Source organism: Rhinoraja longicauda, chromosome 34 (genome assembly GCF_053455715.1).
Source record: "Rhinoraja longicauda isolate Sanriku21f chromosome 34, sRhiLon1.1, whole genome shotgun sequence".
Classification (NCBI taxonomy): Eukaryota; Metazoa; Chordata; class Chondrichthyes; order Rajiformes; family Arhynchobatidae; genus Rhinoraja; species Rhinoraja longicauda.
In genome coordinates, this window is record NC_135986.1 from 20,058,663 (window position 1) to 20,075,094 (window position 16,432).

The window sequence follows — 16,432 nt, forward strand, 5'->3', positions numbered from 1 at the left end:
TCCTCCTCCGTCTCCTGGATTCCCAAAGAGGCCTGTCCCGCCTCGGAGTACCGTCCCGTGGAACCCACGCGGCGACCGGAAACCCGAGTCTTACATCCCCCCTCGACTCCATCCAAGGACCCAAACAGTCTGTCCAGGTGAGGCAGAGGTTCACCTGCACCTCCTCCAACCTCATCTGCTGTATCCACTGTCCCAGGTGCCAACTTCCCCACATCGGCGAGACCAAGCGCAGGCTTGGCGATCGTCTCGCTCAACACCTCCGCTCTGCCCGTCTTAACAATAGACAATAGGTGCAGGAGGAGGCCATTCGGCCCTTCGAGCCAGCACCGCCATTCAATGTGATCATGGCTGATCATTCACAATCAGTACCCCGTTCCTGCTTTCTCCCCACATCCCTTGATTCCGTTAGCCCTAAGAGCTAAATCTAACTCTCTCTTGAAAATATCCAGTGAATTGGCCTCCACTGCCTTCTGTGACAGAGAATTCCACAGATTCACAACTCTCTGGGTGGAAAAGTTTTTCCTCATCTCAGTCCTAAATGGCCGACCCCTTATTCTTAAACTGTGGCCCCTTGTTCTGGACTCCCCCAACATTGGGAACATGTTTCCTGCCTCTAACGTGTCCAACCCCTTAATAATCTTATACGTTTCGATTAGATCTCCTCTCATCCTTCTAAATTCCAGTGTAAGAGCTCTACCTACCTGATCTCCCGGTGGCTCAGCATTTCAACTCCCCCTCCCATTCCCAATCTGCCCTTTCTGTCCTGGGCCTCCTCCATTGTCAGAGTGAGGCCCAGCGCAAAATGGAGGAACAGCACCTCATATTTCGCTTGGGTAGTTTACACCCCAGCAGTATGAACATTGACTTCTCTAACTTCAAATAGCTCTCGCTCTCTACCCCCTCCCCCTTCCCAGTTCTCCCACTAGTCTTCCTGTCTCTGACTATATTCTATCTTTGTCCCGCCCCTCCCCCGACATCAGTCTGAAGAAGGGTCTCGACCCGAAACGTCACCCATTCCTTCTCTCCCGAGATGCTGCCTGACCTGCTGAGTTACTCCAGCATTTTGTGTCTGTCTTGGAGTCTTGAGGTTTCCAATGGGAATGTTTTCCCATTCCCATCCGTGGGTGGTGGGAATAAGTCAGCCATTCCCTCTCTCCAGAGATGCTGCCTGTCCCGCTTGGTTACTCCAGCACTTTGTGTACCTTCGGTGTAAACCAGCTTCTGCAGTTCCTTCCTACTGATTCACGAGGCTGTTGCCGGGACTCGAGGGTCTGAGCTACAGGGCGAACGAGGTTGGGCAGGCTTGGAGCACAGGAGGCCAAGGGATGATCTTGGGTGTATACGATTACCAGGGGAATAGATCGGGTCGACGCACAGAGTCTCTTGCCGAGAGTAGGGGAATCGAGGACCAAACACCTGCCCAACCTTGCTCACAACATGATTACTCCAGCACTTTGCGTCCATCTAAACCAGATCATACTAATACAATTGAACTGTACTGGAGTACAACAGGTGGAGCAAGATAAAGAGTGCAGAGTATAGTTAAAGTCACAGGGTCACGGAGTCTTACAGCGTGAAAACAGGCCCTTCGCACCAGCTTGCCCACACCGTCCCGACCTGAAACATCACCCATTCCTTACTTCTCTCCAGAGATGCTGCCTGTCCCACTGAGGTACTCCAGCATTTTGTGTCTACCTTCGATTTAAACCAGCGTCTGCAGTTCCTTCCTAGGCAGCGGGCCGAAGGAACTGTTTCCATGCTCTATCTCAAACTAAGATGGTGCCTAGCTACAACCTTCCACTCCATCCCCAAAGGTGTGGGATTATTACTGTCATTTGTACTGAGGTACAGTAAAAAGCTCTGTTTTGCACACAGTCAGATAATACCACACATAAATACAATTGGCGCCAGGTCTGGAGGCTGATAGAGTGACACAGCGTGGAAGCAGGCCCTTTGGCCCAACTTGTTATAGAGGGAGACAGTGTGGAAACAGGCCCTTCGGCCAAAGGCGGCACGGTGGCGCAGCGGTAGAGTTGCTGCCTTGCAGCGAATGCAGCGCCGGAGACTCGGGTTCGATCCCGACTACGGATACGGAGTTTGTACGTTCTCCCCGTGACCTGCGTGGGTTTCCTCCGAGATCTTCGGTTTCCTCCCACACTCCAAAGACGTGTGGGTATGTAGGTTAATTGACTGGGTAAAATGTAAAAATTGTCGCTAGTGTGTGTAGGATAGTGTTAATGTGTGGGGATCGCTGGGCGGCGCGGACTCGGTGGGCCGAAGGGCCTGTTTCCGCGCTGTGTCTCTAAAAAAAAAATCTTGTTATAGAGTCTTACAGCGTGGGAACTGGCCCTTCGGCCCAACTTGCCCACACCGGCCAACATGTCTATTCTACACTAGTCCTAACTGCCCGCGTTTGGCCCAGATCCCTCTACACCCGTCCTATCCATGTACCTGTCCAAATGTTTCTTAATCGTTGTGATAGTCCCTGCCTCAACGACCTCCTCCGGCAGCTCGTTCCATACACTCACCACCCTCTGTGTGAAAAAGTTACCCCTCGGGTTCCCATTAAAATACTTCCCACTTTCACCTTAAACTTGTCAGTCTGAAGAAGGGTCTCGACCCGAAACGTCACCCGTTCCTTCTCTCCCGAGATGCTGCCTGACCCGCTGAGTTACTCCAGCATTTTGTGAATAAATACCTTCGATTTGTACTGGCATCTGCAGTTATTTTCTTATAATAAACTTGTCCTCTGGTTCTCGGTTTCCCCCAATTCTAGGCAAGGGTCTCTGTGCCTCTACCCGATCTATTCCTCTCTGGGGAAAGGTCTCGACCCCAAACATCGGCCGTTCCTTCTCTCCAGAGATGCTGCCTGGCCCGCTGCATTACTCCGGCATTTTGTGTCTCAGCTTCGGTGTAAAAAGCGTGTGCAGTCGCTTCCTAAACTCTATCCCCCCCCCTCCTGGTGATTTTGTACAGAACAAGAATCTCTCCGGGTTTTGCACGGGTGACACGGGAGTCAGTCCCTCCAGTCCGTCCGTCCCCCCCCCCCCACATAAAATCCGTTCCGGGTTTTGTTGGTGTCACAGATAGCTGTCAGCATTGTGCAGTGAGCCAGCACTGTCGCAACTCACCTGAGTCGTGCATCGTCGCTGCCGTTGCTACCGCTGCAAGGGTCCCTCCGGCCAGCACGGCTTAACCTGCCAGAGTGGCCGCCGGCCCGAGCGACCGTGGACTGGGGCGCCACAGCTTCCAGCCGCGTCCCCTCCCTCTGGATGTAGGTGAGCTCTCCCGACTCGTCTGTGTCCGAGACCGTACCCTGACGGTGTTTACCTTCAGCGGCAGCCGCTGGAGCTCGAAATATAACGTGCGGGAAGGAACTGCAAGTGTGTCGGAAAGAACTGCCGGCGCTGGTTTAAATCAAAGGTAGACACAAAGTGCCTGAGTAACTCAGCGGGTCAGGCAGGTTCTCTGGAGAGAAGGAATCGGTAACGTTTCGGGGTCGAGCCCCCTCTCCTGACTGATGATGTTTTGGGGTCAAGCCCCCTCTTCTGACTGATGATGTTTTGGGGTCAAGCCCCCTCTTCTGACTGATGACGTTTCGGGGTCGAGACCCCTCTTCTGACTGATGACGTTTCGGGCCCGTGACCCCTCTTCAGATTGATGACGTTTTGGGGTCAAGACCCCTCTTCAGACTGATGATGTTTTGGGGTCAAGCCCCCTCTTCAGACTGATGATGTTTTGGGGTCAAGCCCCCTCTTCTGACTGATGACATTTTGGGGTCAAGCCCCCTCTTCGGACTGATGACGTTTCGGGGTCGAGACCCTTCTTCCCATCTTCCCTTCTTGTTTTTGCGTCTATCTTTGAAGGAACCGCAGGTGCTGGCTTACTCCAAAGGTGGACACTCAATGTTGGAGTAACTCAGCGGGACAGGCAGCATCTCTGGAGAGAAGGAACGGGCGACTTTTCTTCAGACTCTCTTTCCCTCCCCCGCATGACTCTGTCTGAAGAAGGGTCTCGACCCGAAACGTCTCCCATTCCTTCTCTCCAGTGATGCTGCCCGTCCCGCTGAGTTACTCCAGCATTTTGTGCCTCCCGTCAAAATATAATGCGTCTGTCGTGATTATTGTCAGTATAAAATGCCGAGCGTGGGCGAGGATGCCACTCGGCCCATCGAGCCTATGCGTTCCCCCCCTAGCTCCCGGTCACGTTTATCTGTCCGTTTAAGTGTTGTCAGTAATCTGGGTCTCTGACTTTATACTGCCGCCTCCAGGGACTTGTGCCAGATCACCGAGTGACCTACTAGCTGTCTGCTACTCCTGCCTCACAAGCTGGTTCTGCTTTCTGGATGTCAGTGAGATGCCTGTGCAACCTGGTTGTTCAGTTCAGAGAGAGAGAGAGAGAGAGAGAGAGAGAGAGAGGTTTCTTGACATGCTGCCTGACCTGCTGAATTATTCCAGAACTTTGTGTCTTTCGTGATTTGAGAGTATTTATTCACAAAATGCTGGAGTAACTCAGCAGGTCAGGCAGCATCTCGGGAGAGAAGGAATGGGTGACGTTTCGGGTCGAGACCCTTCTTCAGACTGATGTCAGGGAAGATAGAGGGAGAAGGCAGTGGAGGCCAGTTCGTTGGATGCTTTCAAGAGAGAGCTGGATAGAGCTCTTAAGGATAGCGGAGTGAGGGGATATGGGGAGAAGGCAGGAACGGGGTACTGATTGAGAATGATCAGCCATGATCGCATTGAATGGCGGTGCTGGCTCGAAGGGCTGAATGGCCTACTCCTGCACCTATTGTCTATTGTATCTGGGAAGGAGGAGGGGAAGGGAGGGACAGAGGAACGGGATTTGAGAGATTCAAATCGTGATTTGAGAGATTCTGCTAATCCCATTTAGCAATATGAATGACCATTTTTCAACATTGCTGCCTCAGAATTGATATTTCTGTGGGCGAAAATGAGTTTGTAATTTGCCATCACAAACTATTCTCATTATAAAATCAAGAAGGAGGATTTAAAAAAAAATTCTCAGCCTACTAGCATTGAAACTGATGCAGTAATAGAACCAAGACAGAATTTCTTCTGGATGTTCTCAACTCTGCCCACCTACTTGGCAATAAAGAAGATAATTGGGACGTAGAGAAAATGAGAGTGGAAAGAAAATTTGAAAGATTGAGAGCTGAATATTTTACAAGAATGTGAACTGCACAAATAAAAACGATTGCTGGCAAGCGATAAAATTGCTAATTTTACTGATTTGTGATGGTGATCTCAAGATTTTGTTTTAGATTTTTAGGAATTAATGTATATTTGATATTGAATAAATATATATGAAAAATAAAAAAATAAAATAAATAAATAAGAGAGGCTGAAGGTGGAAGCAATCTTCAACAAAGCACAATAGGACAATAGAGAATAGGTGCAGGAGGAGGCCATTTGGCCCTTTGAGCCAGCACCGCCATTCAATGTGATCATGGCTGATCATTCTCAATCAGTACCCCGTTCCTGCCCTCTCCCCGTACCCCCTGACTCCGCTATCCTTAAGAGCTCTATCCAGCTCTCTCTTGAATCCATTCAGAGAATTGGCCTCCACTGCCTTCTGAGGCAGAGAATTCCACAGATTCACAACTCTCTGACTGAAAAAGTTTTTCCTCATCTCCGTTCTAAATGGCCGACCCCTTATTCTTAAACTGTGGCCCCTTGTTCTGGACTCCCCCAACATTGGGAACATGTTTCCTGCCTCTAACGTGTCCAACCCCTTAATAATCTTATGCGTTTCGATAAGATCTCCTCAAAGTGTTGTAGGAAATCACCAGGTCAGGCAGCATCTGTTCACTTCAGAAGATAGACACAAAATGCTGGAGTCTTCTTTTGTGTCCATCATCCATGTTTCAGATGTCACATCACTGTCTAGGTCCATCCCGAAAAGGGCACAAGCTTCCGGCGACAGTCAGTGGGAGCCATCACTTGTACACTAGACGATGGTGGTGGTGGTGGTAGCAGAATTAGCTCAGGACACTTCCAGTTTCCAGCCCCGCGACGTGGATGCTTCTGCCATGGGGACCAATGCTGGAGTAACTTCAACTGAAGATGGACACAGAATGCCGGAGTAACTCAGCGGGACAGGCAGCATCTCTGGAGAGAAGGGACGGACGACGTTTTTGGGGTCGAGACCCCTCCCTCAGCCGGAAACGTCGCCCATCCCTTCTCTCCGGAGACGCTGCCTGTCCCGCTGAGTTACTCCAGCGGTTCCTGCGCAGAAACAAAGATCTACAGGTGCTGGTTAAACACACAAAACCGTTGCAGAGTTTTGGTGCCAGGGGTTTTGGGGAGAAGGAAGGGGAGCGGGTTTGAGAGGGAGAGATAGATCAGCCACGATTGAATGGCGGGGTGGACTCGATGGGCCGAATGGCCTAATTTTGTTCCAGGAACGTGTGCGTAATTCAGCGGGTCAGGCAGCTTCTCTGGCGAACATGGACAGGTGACGTTTCGGGTCGGGACCCTTTTAGTTTTGGCTTGGAGACCCAGAGCACTCGTTGCAAGTGCACTGGGTCCACACTGTATCTCCAAGCCAAAAGTAAAAGGAAGGGGGAGAACGTTCAAACTCTACACAGACAGCACCTGTGGTCGGGGATCGAACCCGGGTGTCTGGTGCTGCGAGGCAGCAACTCTGGCGCTGTAAGGCAGCAACTCTACCGCTGCCCAACTGTGCCGCTCCAAGCAACCGAGCTCTTGTCTCATAGAACTGTGGCAGGCAACGCAAACTGTACACAGCGAGTGGTCTGTGCCTGCCGGCTCATAGAAACATAGAAAATAGGTGCAGGAGTAGGCCATTCGGCCCTTCGAGCCTGTACGCACCGCCATTCAATATGATCATGGCTGATCATCCAGCTCAGTAACATGTACCTGCCTTCTCTCCATACCCCCTGATCGCTTTGGCCACTAGGGCCACATCTAACTCCCTCTTTAATGTAGCCAATGAACTGGCCTCAACTACCTTCTGTGGCAGAGAATTCCACAGACTCGCCACTCTCTGTGTGAAGAAATATTTTCTCATCTCGGTCCTAAAAGACTTCCCCCTTATCCTTAAGCTGTGACCCCTGGTTCTGGACTTCCTCAACATCGGGAACAATCTTCCCGCATCTAGCCTCTCCAACCCCTTAAGAATTTTATATGTTTCAATAAGATCCCCCCTCAGTCTTCTAAATTCCTATTATAAGCCTAGTCTATCCAGTCTTTCTTCATATGAAAGTCCTGCCATCCCAGGGATCAATCTGGTGAACCTTCTCTGTACTCCCTCTAAGGCTAGAATGTCTTTCCTCAGATTAGGAGACCAAAACTGTACACAATACTCCAAGTGCGGTCTCACCAATGCCCTGTACAACTGCAGCAGAACCTCCCTGCTCCTATACTCAAATCCTCTTGCTATGAATGCTAACATACCATTCGCTTTCTTCACTGCCTGCTGCACCTGCATGCCTACTTTCAATGACTGGTGTACCACGACACCCAGGTCACGTTGCATCTCCCCTTTTCCTAATTGGCCACCATTCAGATAATAGTCTGCTTTCCTGTTCTTGCCGCCAAAGTGGATAACCTCACATTTATCCACATTATATTGCATCGTCTCCTTGTGCTGAAGGCAGAGTTCCCAGTTGTCACCCAGTGCCTGCTTTGGGACCCGTATGTTATTTGCAGTCAAACTTCAAGAGCCCAGTGTTCACTTGTGTTCAAGTGTTCACTAGTGTTCACTGGTGACGGAACAATAAAACTCCCACTTGCTGCTGCTTAACGGGCCTGTAGTGCACAGCTATGCACCGGTAATGTAGTTTAGTTTAGAGATACAGCGCGGAATCGTGTCCTTCGGCCCACCGAGTCCGCGCCGACCAGCGATCCCCGCACACTAACACTATCCCACACACACACACACACACACACACACACGGGGGACAATTTACAAAGTTTACCGAAGCCAATTAACCTACAAACCCGCACGTCTTTGGAGTGTGGGAGGAAACCGGAGCGCCCGGAGAAAACCCACGCGGGTCACGGCGAGGACGTACAAACTCCGTACAGACAGCGCCCGCGGTCGGGATGGCACCCGGGTCTCTGCAGGTGTACGGTAGCAACTCTACCGCTATCTAATAATAACCCCGTAAATTAATAGCCGACGTAGTAGGTAACCATAATGGTGCAAAAACCACATTGCAACCAGGGAAAATCATAGTTGCTGAGGTCAGTGTCGTGCTGTGCTCGAGTCCCTCGTGGACATGCTGGCCATGAACAGGCTCCTGTACCACATTCCCAACATTAGCAGCGAGAGGAGAGCGTGGCCAAGGTGGTGTGGGTCTTTGATAATATCGGCTAACAGAGTCACGCAGTGCGGAAACAGGCCCCACGGCCCAACTTGCCCAGGCCCACCAAGATGCCCCATCTACACTCGTCCCACCTGTTCGCGTTTGGCCCGTATTAAGGGCTTGGATAGGCTAGATGCAGGAAAATTGATCCCGATGTTGGGGGGAGTCCAGAACCAGGGGTCGCATATCAAGAATAAGGGGGTCAGCCATTTAGGACTGCGATGAGGAAGAACCTTTTCCACCCAGAGAGTTGTGAATCTGTGGCATTCTCTGCCACAGAAGGCAGTGGAGGCCGATTCTCTGGATGTTTTCAAGAGAGAATTGGATATAGCTCTTAGGGCTAACGGAATCAAGGGATATGGGGAGAAAGCAGGAACGGGGTACTGATTCTGGATGATCAGCCGTGATCATATAGAATGGCGGTGTAGGCCGAATGGCCTGCTCCTGCACCTATTTTCTATTTTTCTATGTTTCTATCTCCTTCTAAACATTTCCTATCGATGCACCTGTCCAAATATCGTTTAATTGTTGCGTAGGAAGGAACTGCAGATGCTTTTTTTATACACAAAGTGCTGGAGGAACTCAGTGGGCCGGGCAGCATCTCTGCAGTAAATGGGTGGGTGACCTTCTTTCGGGTCGGAAGAAGGGTTCTGACCTGAAAAGTCACCCGTCCGTTTTCTCCAGGGATGCTGGCTGCCTTTCCCCCTGAGTTACTCCAGCACTTTGTGTCTAAATTGTGTCTAATGGGCGGCACGGTGGCGCAGCGGTAGAGTTGCCGCCTTACAGCGAATGCAGCGCCGGAGACTCGGGTTCGATCCTGACTACGGGCGCCGTCTACGGAGTTTGTACGTTCTACCCGTGACCTGGGTGTGTTTTCTCCGAGATCTTCGGTTTCCTCCCACACTCCAAAGACGTGCGGGTTTGTAGGTTAATTGGCTGGGCAATTGTAAAAATTGTCCCTAGTGGGTGTAGGATCGTGTTAATGTGTGGGGATCGCTGGGCGGCGCGGACTCGGTGGGCCGAAGGGCCTGTTTCTGCGCTGTATCTCTAAATCTAAAAAATCTAAATTGTAAATATTGTTGTAGTACCTGCCTCAAAATCCTCGTTCCATACACCCTCTGTGTGGAAGAGTTATCCCTCGGGTTCCTATTAAATCCTTCCCCTCTCACCTTAAACCTATGCCCTCTGGTTCGTGATTCCCCCCTCAGCTATATCCAACTCTCTTGAAAACATCCAGTGAATTGGCCTCCACTGCCTTCTGCGGCAGAGAATTCCACAGATTCACAACTCTCTGGGTGAAGAAGGTTTTTCCTCATCTCAGTCCTAAATGGCCGACCCCTTATTCGTAAACTGCGACCCCTGGTTCTGGACTCCCCCAACATCGGGAACAATGTTCCTGCATCTAGCCTGTCCAATCCCTTAATATGGAATAAGGTCCTAGCCTGCCCAGTTTCTCCCTGTAGCTCATGACCTTGAGAGCAGGCTGCAGCTTCATGAACCTTCTCTGCTTTCGTCCCGTCCTAACAACGCCCTTCCTATGGCAGTGTGACCGACCAAAACTGCAGGGGGTTGATATTGATACCGGTTGTCTTTTTTTTTTTGAGACAGTGCCTTTTGTAGATCCCTCTAACGGTGGGGAGATCAGTAACCGTGGATAGACTGGGCGGCTTCAGCCACTGCCTTTACGAGAATGATCCCAGGAACGAGTGGGTTAACTTACCTAATAGCAAAAGGCCTGTGGATAGAGTGGATATGGAGAGGGCGTTTCCACTAGTGGGAGAGTCTAGGACCAGAGGGCACAGCCTCAGAATTAAAGGACGTACTTTTAGAAAGGAGATAAGTAAGACAGTCAAGATGAGGAGGAATTTCTTCAACCAGAGGGTGGTGAATCTGTGGGATTCTTTGCCACAGACGGCTGTGGAGGCCAAGTCAATGGAATATATTTTAAGGTAGAGATAGATAGATTCTTGATTAGGACGGGTGTCAGGGGTTATGGGGAGAAGGCGAGAGAATGGGGTTGAATGGGAATGACGGAGGGGTGATTGAATGGCGCAGTGGCCTTGATGGGCCGAATGGCCTGATTCTGCTCCTGTCGCTTATGGACTTGTGAATGGATCGGCCACGATTGAATGGTGTAGCAGAGCCCGATGGACCGAATGGCCTCGTTCTGCCTCTGCGGGCTCTCCGGGGGCGACGGAACCTGAAGAAGGGTCTCGACCCGAAACGTCGCCCATTCGTTCTCTCCTGAGATGCTGCCTGACCCGCTGAGTTACTCCGGCTTTTTGTGATACCTCCCGAGCTGCACGCGTTCTCTGTGTCGGATATCGTCTGTGCGCCCCTCCGCGCCAGCCTTCTTTAGAATCGAAGGCAGACACAAAATGCTGGAGTAACTCAGCGGGTCAGGCAGCATCTCTGGAGAGAAGGGATGGGTGACGTTTCGGGTCGAGACCCTTCTTCGGACTGATGTCAGGGGAAGGGTCGGGACAGAAATAGAATCTTTACCTTTAGAATGGATCAGAGGAGGGATTTCTTTAGCCAGAGGGTGGTGAATCTGTGGGATTCTTTGCCGCAGAAGGCCGTGGAGAAAAGATTGGCAATGGCAAGCATGGCAGGCAATAGGTGGACCGGCGAGGGGGTTTGTTGATAGGCAGATGGCTGGAACAAATGCCAGAGATTAAAGCAGAAAGGGTGACACCGAAGGATTATCTATATCTATATTATTATATTACTAAAACTCTCATCTTGTATATATATTCGTATATTTGATTGTATATCAGTTTGTTCCCGAAATACAGTCAAAACGGTACACGATAGCGGAACAATTTTAGGCCCATCCTACTCACCGTTCCCCTGCGGTCTTAACTGAGGCCAATTAACCTACAAACCCGCACGTCTTTGGGATGTGGAAGGAAACCAGAGCGCACAGAGAAAACCCACGTGATCACAGGGAGAACGTGCAAACTCCACACAGACAGCACCGGCGGTCAGGATCGAACCTGGGTCCGCAGCGCTGTAAAGGAGATCTACCAACTGTACCATCCCTGACATGAACTAACACATGGGATCAACTTTTATTACATTTTAAAAGCAATTAACTTAATAAACTTTAATAAATGCGCGCACCCCCCCCCCCCCCCGGGGAGGGCCGCCGCCCGTCCCGTGGTGCCCCGCGCCTGGCCTTCCTCCCATGGTGCAGCGCGGCGGCAGAGGGGCAAAGAAGATGGCCGCCGCTGCCGAGCTGCCATTGCAGGAGAGCTGTGACGAGGATGCTAGGAGGCTGCAAGGTGACTTGGATAGGTTAGGTGAGTGGGCAAATGCATGGCAGATGCAGCATAATGTGGATAAATGTGAGGTTATCCACTTTGGTGGCAAGAACAGGAAAGCAGACTATTACCTGAATGGTGGCCGATTAGGAGAAGGGGAGCTGCAACGAGACCTGGGTGTCGTGGTGCACCAGTCATTGAAAGTAGGCATGCAGGTACAGCAGGCAGTGAAGAAAGCCAATGGTATGTTGGCATTCATAGCGAGGGGATTTGAGTATAGGAGCAGGGAGGTTCTGCTGCAGTTGTACAGGGCATTGGTGAGACCACACCTGGAGTATTGCGTACAGTTTTGGTCTCCTAATCTGAGGAAAGACATTCTTGCCATAAGAGGGAGTACAGAGAAAGTTCACCAGATTGATTCTTGGGATGGCAGGACTTTCATATGAAGAAAGACTGGATAGACTTGGCTTGTACTCGCTGGAATTTAGAAGATTGAGGGGGGATCTTATAGAAACTTACAAAATTCTTAAGGGGTTGGACAGGCTAGATGCAGGAAGATTGTTCCCGATGTTGGGGAAGTCCAGAACAAGGGGTCACAGTTTAAGGATAAGGGGGAAGTCTTTTAGGACCGAGATGAGAAAGCTTTTTTTCACACAGAGAGTGGTGAATCTGTGGAATTCTCTGCCACAGAGGGTAGTTGAGGCCAGTTCATTGGCTATATTTAAGAGGGGGTTAGATGTGGCCCTTGTGGCTAAAAGGATCAGGGGGTATGGAGAGAAGGCAGGTACGGGATACTGAGTTGGATGATCAGCCATGATCATATTGAATGGCGGTGCGTACAGGCTCGAAGGGCCGAATGGCCTCCTCCTGCATCTATTTTCTATGTTTCTATGTTTTCAGCCAACGGGTTCACGGCTCGCTCTGGCCGCCCGGGGCTGGGGTGAGTGGCACCCTCTCTCCTTTCCTCCCCCTCCCCCTCCCCCACGGCCCCGGGGGACACGGATAGTCAGTGGGTGGAGCTTTGCCGGGCCCGCAGGAGAGGCTCGGACACAACGGGGGTTGCCGGGCCTGCAGGAGAGGCTCGGACACAACGGGGGTTGCCGGGCCTGCAGGAGAGGCTCGGACACAACGGGGGTTGCCGGGCCTGCAGGAGAGGCTCGGACACAACGGGGGTTGCCGGGCCCGCAGGAGAGGCTCGGACACAACGGGGGTTGCCGGGCCTGCAGGAGAGGCTCGGACACAACGGGGGTTGCCGGGCCTGCAGGAGAGGCTTCACCCGTCTTGTTTTGAGTTGAGGATCAGATTGGGGCTGTGCTTTTAGTGATGCCGCGTGACTTTACGGTCTACTGACAGCTCTAAAGCGTTAAAGCTTGATTTTTAGAATCGTGTACATGTTAGTAACTAGTCTATTAAATTAGAAGTTGATGGGTCACAAAATCAAAAGTGTGGGCGGTGCACTAATGGAAGAGAATTGTCGACAAATGTAGCTTGGTTTTTCAAAAGTCGTCTTTCGTCGTATTCGAGATGGAGGTTTGGGACGTGGGGGGGAAACCGGAGCGCCCGGAGAAAACCCACGCGGGTCACGGGGGGAACGTGCAAACTCCGTACGGACAGCCCCCGTGGTCGGGATGGAACCCGGGTCTCTGGCGCTGTGAAGCAGCAGCTCTACCCGCTGGGCGACTAATCCAGGCAGCAGAAGTAACCAAGCACACCAGCATGGTAAGGTGGGCCGAAGGGCCTGTTTCCTTTCTGTGCTGTGTGTATTCCACAACTTTTTCGTTTAGTGACATAGCGTGGAAACAGGCCCTTCGGCCCACCGAGCCCGCACTGACCAGCGATCCCCGCACATTAGCATGATCGGACCATTTTTACATTTAGGCCAAGCCAATTAACCGACAAACCTGCACGTCTTTGGAGTGTGGGAGAATTAAAGGACGTTCCTTTAGGAAGGAGATGAGGAGGAATTTCTTTAGCCAGAGGGCGGTGAATCTGTGGAATTCATTGCCACAGACGGCTGTGGAGGCAACAAGTCAGTGGATATTTTTAAGGCAGAGATGGATAGATTCTTGATTAGTAATGGGTGTCTGGGGTTATGGGGAGAAGGCAGGAGAATGGGATTGAGAGGGGAAGATAGGTCAGCCATGATTGGATGGTGGAGTAGACTTGATGGGCCGAATGGCCTAATCCTGCTCCTATTACTTATGAACTAAACGGGAGGAAACGGAAGATCTCTGAGAAAGCCCACGCGGGTCACGGGGAGAACGTACGTACAGGCAGCTCCCGTAGTCAGGATGGAACCCGGGTCTCCGGCGCTGCGAGGCAGCAGCTCTACCCGCTGCGCCACCGTGCCGCCCTATTTGATCTCATTCTGTTGCTCGTGGAACGGGGGGACGGGCAAAGAATGTGTGAAGATGGAGCCCAAGGTCGACACAAGAAAGCTGGAGTGACTCAGCGGGTACGGGCGGGGGAGAGCGACAGAGAAAACGCACACCTCCAGATTCAGGGGCAGTTTCTTCCCGGCTGTTATCAGGCAACTGAACAGTCCCACCACAACTAGAGAGCAGTGCTGAACTACTATCCACCTCATTGGAGACCCCCGGACTATCCTTGATCGGACTTTACCTGCTTTACCTTGCACCAAACGTTATTCCCTTCTCATGCATCTTTACGCTACAAATGGCTCTAATGTAATCATGTGTTGTCTTTCTGCTCAAGGCATTTATTTCACAAAATGCTGGAGTAACTCAGCAGGTCAGGCAGCATCTCAGGAGAGAAGGAATGGGTGACGTTTCGGGTCGAGACCCTTCTTCAGATGGAGCCTGTTTCTTTCACATACAAAGCCCTAAACGGGCTTGCCCGCCCCCCTATATCAAAAATCTTCTAACCCACCACTCTATCTCCAGGTCCCTCAGGTCGGCCGACTTGGGGCTACTGACTATCCCGCGGTCTAGGCTTAAGCTCAGGGGTGACCGCGCTTTTGCGGTTGCAGCTCCTAGACTGTGGAACAGCATCCCTCTCCCCATCAGAACTGCCCCCTCCATCCACTCCTTTAAGACCAGGCTCAAAACCTATCTCTACTCCCTAGGAAAGACATTCTAGCCTTAGAGGGAGTACAGAGAAGGTTCACCAGATTGATCCCTGGGATGGCAGGACTTTCATATGAAGAAAGACTGGATAGACTAGGCTTATACTCGCTGGAATTTAGAAGACTGAGGGGGGATCTTATAGAAACTTATAAAATTCTTAAGGGGTTGGAGAGGCTAGATGCGGGAAGATTGTTCCCGATGTTGGGGAAGTCCAGAACCAGGGGTCACAGCTTAAGCATAAGGGGGAAGTCTTTTAGGACCGAGATGAGAAAACATTTCTTCACACAGAGAGTGGTGAGTCTGTGGAATTCTCTGCCACAGAAGGTAGTTGAGGCCAGTTCATTGGCTATATTTAAGAGGGAGTTAGATGTGGCCCTTGTGGTTAAAGGGATCAGGGGGTATGGAGAGAAGGCAGGTACGGGTTGCTGAGCTGGATGATCAGCCATGATCATATTGAATGGCGGTGCAGGCTCGAAGGGCCGAATGGCCTACTCCTGCACCTATTTTCTGTTTCTAGCGTTTGAGGCCCTCTGAGGGGGCGCTGTGAACTGTTTATGTTTGTGCTGTTATGTTTGTGTGCCATTGTATGTTCGTTTCTTAGTGTCTGAACTGATGTGCAGCACTTTGGTCAATGTGGGTTGTTTTTAAATGTGCTATACAAATAAAATTGACTTGACTTGACTTGACTTTAAGGCTGCCGTTTGCTAATCATCATCTGTGAAGAGTGAATATAATATAAGAAAATAACTGCAGATGCTGGTACAAATCGAAGGTATTTATTCACCAAATGTTGGAGTAACTCAGCAGGTCAGGCCGGATCTCAGGAGAGAAGGAATGGGTGACGTTTCGGGTCGAGACCCTTCTGTGAAGAGTGAAGGTCGATGTGGATCTGTGTCTCGTGTGTGGAACCTTCAGGTGGAAGTGTGTTTCAGGAGTGCTCGATATTTTCGTTCTGTTATGTGTTGCATCAAAGGATGGAGTTGCATAATATTTTATGGCATTAATGGATGGCTACATTTGCAATGTGGGTTTCCCCACAGTCCAGTTTTAAAAATTGATTGAGGTGCTCATTTGCAGGGCTCACCAAGGCTGTAGCGTGTATTGTCGATCGAATCTTAGAGATGCAGCGCGGAAACGGGCCATTCGGCCCACCGGGTCCACAACCACCAGCGATCCCCGCACGTGAATGCTATCCTGCACTCACTGGGGGCAATGTACCTACATACCCGCACGTCTTTGGAGTGTGGGAGGAAGCTGAAGATTTTTTTTTAGATTTAGATTTAGATTTAGAGATACAGCGCAGAAACAGGCCCTTCGGCCCACTGGGTCCGCGCCGCCCAGCGATCCCCACATATTAACACTATCCTTCACACACTAGAGACAATTTTTACATTTACCCAGCCAATTAACCGACATACCTATACGTCTTTGGAGTGTGGGAGGAAACCGAAGATCTCGGAGAAAACCCACGCAGGTCACGGGGAGAACGTAGTCAGGATCGAACCTGAGTCTCCGGCGCTGCATTCGCTGTAAGGCAGCAACTCTAGGGCAGGCAGGTGGGAGCACTGAGGAAGGGTCCCTGAGTCTCCGGCGCTGCATTCGCTGTAAGGCAGCAACTCTACCGCTGCGCCACCGTGCGAGGAAGGCCCACGCAGGTCATGGGGAGAACGAGCAAACTCCGTACAGACAGCACCCGTAGTCGGGATGGAACCCGGGTCCCTGGCGCTGTGAGG

General features: G+C 51.1%; 1 protein-coding gene across 1 annotated transcript in view; it reads left to right on the plus strand.

Annotated features, from left to right (window-relative positions):
- Positions 1–3,139: 3,139 nt before the first annotated feature.
- LOC144609232 (serine/threonine-protein kinase MARK2-like) overlaps positions 3,140–16,432 on the plus strand; it is a 96,840-nt gene continuing 83,547 nt past the window's right edge. The window contains exon 1 of the mRNA XM_078427655.1: positions 3,140–3,278. The gene's annotated coding sequence lies outside the window, so the exon portion shown is untranslated. The remainder of the gene's footprint in view (positions 3,279–16,432) is intronic.